Below are 4,168 nucleotides of genomic sequence, written 5' to 3'. Positions count from 1 at the left end.
GCAAAAATTATTTTAAGCCTAACTGATGCAGTGCGTAGCTTTTTATTTATCAAGCAACCATGTCAGAAGATGTACCCATGTACATATAAAGATTCACCAGGCTCAGTTTGTGAGAGACTGGCCACCAGGGCCCTGGCCTTAACCCCATTAAAATTATTTGGGAGTTGATTTTACACTGCATGTCCAAAAAAATGTTGCACACTTTAATATTTTGTTGGACCACCTTTAGATTTGATAACACTGTGCTTTCACTGTGGCATTGTTTCAACAAAGTCATGCAACATCACATAATTTATTTCCATCAAGAGTTGCATTCATTTTTGGCAAAAATCTTGTATTGACAATGGGAGAGTTGAACCACTCTGTAACGTCAATTCCATACTTTAAATAGAGTTAAGTTCAGGACTCTGTGGTGGCCAGTTCATACAAGAAAAGTATTCCTCATGCTCATTGAACCACTGTTTCACAAATTGAGCCTGGTGAATTTTGACATTGTCATCCTGGAATATGTACATGGGAATGTTTTCCAACATGGTTGTTTGAGACATATCCTAGACTCTTCAGTATTTGCTTCATTTATTGCCAGGCAGTGTAGTGTAGTGCAACAGTACTTAAAATTATTTACAAGATCTTACAACTGAGTATAACGTGCATTATAAAGCATTAAGGATATTTTTATGATTCATTCTAGTAATATACAGGCTGCAAAATAAAGTGTTTCCATCAAGTTAAAACTGGCACAACTGAATCTAAGCATGACAAGTCTAATGTTTCTATAAGCTGATTGGGACTAGTCGTCTGATTTGCACAAACACTGTGATTTCTGAGCTTTGCGTAATTGATTCCTCCGTGAGAACAAAGTAAATCATATTGAAGGCCGCAGCGGTTTCCATCCTAAAGAAAATTATTTTCTACCGGCATCCTCAGCATTTCCAGAGTCCCTCTTGCCTGCCCATGACACAGATTGCAGCTTTAAAGTGGGTGTGATATGAATTGCTCTGCTCCAGTATTTCCCCTTTTCCTTTTTCTTTTTACAGACATTTGCATCAGCTCCAGTTGCAGTCTCTGACAGAACCTCCTCATAAAGGGCCTCAGTTGCCCATGCGTGGGCTCTGTGAGGTAAGATGAAGATGCCTGAGTTTCCGCTCTGAAAATCCGAACAAGCAGGCCAACCAGTCTCTATGTTTCTGACAGTATATGTGAATCCATCTGCATAATTGTATGCCATTTAATGACATGGGTAATATCACAGGGCCATTAAGATACACTGCAAAAGTTTGCTGGGGGAATCCATTAAGGGCGACATCCCCCACAGTGCTAGGAATAATTTTGTCATGAGAATGCCTTTGAGAAATAATTAAAAATTCATTACCACATTTTTAGAGAGTTAATGCAACAGTTGGACAAACTTTACTTTCATAAAATAAAGCCATTTTGTCATGCTTCATAAAGTGTGTTTAAGGGTTATTTAAAAACATAATCAGTCTTGACAAGCAAGCTTTATACATGTAATGAATCTGAAAGGGTATTAATATTCAGTACTTAAGGCGGTTCTGTTAAAACCTTGGAAGTCCCTCAAGCATCCACTGACCTTATATAACAAGGTATAAAACTATTCATTTTTGATTACTAACTTTCTAGTTATGGATCAGATTGAAATCAGTAATTCAGTGGCTTCATACGTTCAACATTATCTCAATCCCATACGTAAGTTAATCATTTTCGATTCACTCTCAGAATAGGTTTGTAAACATTAAAGTGCCCCATTATGCCATTTTCAACTCAACTTTATTGTCATTCTTCCACATACACAGTATACAGAAGAGCGAAATGTCGTTTCTGATGGACCAAGGTGCAAGACATTGACAAAAGTATATGCACATATAAAACAAGTATATTGCCTTTCATGCAGTGTGTAATGTAGCTGTATGTAAATGTAAACAAGCAAATCTGTAAAGCCGAAAAACGCTGTCCTACGCAGTGAATTTTGTTTTATTTTCAATTCTGAAATATGAGGCTGCAATAAATCAGTGGTTAAAATTACAAAACACTTGCTCTAGAAAAATGGCTCATACATTGTTTATTTGGACCTCAAATAAACAATGAATCACAACTGAATCAACTGAATCACAACCTGTAAGTATGATAAATAATAGATGTTTATATTTTCTATCAAGTGTTCAAAATACGGAACAATAATTTACCTAGGAGCAGTGTTTGTGTAGAAAGGAATTATGAGAATGTAATGTTTTAATACATAGAGCTCCTAGGTAAATTATTGTTATTATAGATTGTGCCTCATTTACAAAAGTTAGTTTGTAACTGCTTGCTTGCATAGTAGTGCTAGTATGGTCAAATAAAAATGTAGTTTAAAATAAATGTTTATTTATATTTTGTACGGTAACAATTTACTATAATAAAATTTAGTTTGTTAACATTAGTTAACAACTAAGAATGAAAAATACTTCTACAGTATTTTTAAAATCAATGTTAATTTCAACACGTACGAATACATTTTTAAAATGAAGTTCTCTTAACATCAGTTAATTGTTTCTTCATGTTGTAGCGAATCAGCTCATGGGGAAATATTAATAATGAATCATAACTAGTTATAATTAATTATAAATATTTAGATCCGCTGTAGACATTTAGCTGACCTCTCAGGGTCAACTGTCTGTCAATTCGAAGAACGTTAATTTCCTGGTTAAGGGAAATAACTTTCTTACTGTACAATTCTACAAAGAGCTTGTAGCATAAATCTGCATGATTAAGTGACTCCAGTTATGAGCAAACAATGAACAACGTCAAGTGTGATACAAATAAGACTTTGTTAACTACATAAACACTTAAACAAGTCTAACATACTACATAAACACTTAAACTGGTCTAACATACACATACACACACACACCCACACACACACATACAGTTTGTATAGGAAAGGGTTAAAGCTTAACGCAGTAAAGATAAGAGAAATAAGAATATGAAACTATGGTACCATTTGATATTCCGCAGATTTACACCTGAAGGAAACATCAGATTCTTAGTTAAAACACACCTTTGTAAAAAGGTGCAAATTATATCTAATGTATCAATTAATAAGACTAAGTTTGAATACTTGCACGTCTCATCCGTCTGAAAGAAAGGCTTGATGCAGTCCAAAGGTTCAAGTTGATCTTTGCTGAAGTTGGTTGATGAAAAAGAACCAGTTTTGAGTCAGAGAATCTTGGTGAATGGAAAGTCAAGGCCGAAGCCTGGCACGAGCTTAGGATGTCCTGGAGCATTGTAGCTCACATCTTCTCAGAATTCAAACAAACCACCGACTCTGGGCGGGTCACATGGTGTGATGCCTTTAAGGTCGGAGAAGATCCCCGCCTCTCAAGATGGGCTTGTCCAATGAGAAAGGCCGGCATATCAAGTGGGAGTTTTGAGAGACTGGGAAGTTTTATGACTCTTTGTGTGGAAACATGGTAATTTGCATATCAAGTCAAGTCAAGTCAAGTCTGCTTTATTGTCAATTCTTCCACATAGGTACAAACCTTCTATAATATCCCGCCAGCCCCAGGAACTGCCTCACCTCCTTTTTGGTCTTGGGTCTCGGACAGGTTGCAACCGCCGCCGTCTTATCAATTTGGGGACGCACCTGTCCGTGGCCCAAGTGGAAGCCCAGATACCTTACCTCCACCCGCCCAACCGCACACTTTTTCGGGTTGGCCGTCAGCCCGGCCTCCCTCAGCGACCGTAGGACCGCCCGCAGATGCTGCATGTGCCGAGGCCAGTCATTGCTGTAGATGATGATATCATCCAAATAGGCCGCGGCATACGCCGCATGCAGTCGGAGGATCCGGTCCATGAGTCGCTGAAAGGTGGCCGGGGCCCCGAACAGCCCGAAAGGAAGCGTTACAAATTGGTGTAATCCAAACGGCGTGGTGAAGGCCGTCTTTTCTTTGGACATTGGAGATAAGGGGATCTGCCAATATCCCTTCGTTAAATCCAGTGTCGAGTAAAATCGAGCAGCGCCCAGCCGATCAAGCAATTCGTCAACCCGCGATATTGGATACGCATTAAACTTCGACACAGCATTCACCTTGCGATAATCCACACAGAACCGGACCGAGCCGTCCGTTTTCGGTACTAAAACTATCGGGCTCGCCCAATCACTGTTGGA

Source organism: Sinocyclocheilus grahami, unplaced genomic scaffold (assembly GCF_001515645.1).
Source record: "Sinocyclocheilus grahami isolate Dianchi unplaced genomic scaffold, SAMN03320097.WGS_v1.1 scaffold147.1, whole genome shotgun sequence".
NCBI classification, from domain to species: domain Eukaryota; kingdom Metazoa; phylum Chordata; class Actinopteri; order Cypriniformes; family Cyprinidae; genus Sinocyclocheilus; species Sinocyclocheilus grahami.
The sequence above is the reverse complement of the archived record's forward strand: the minus strand, read 5'-3'. Positions refer to the sequence as shown.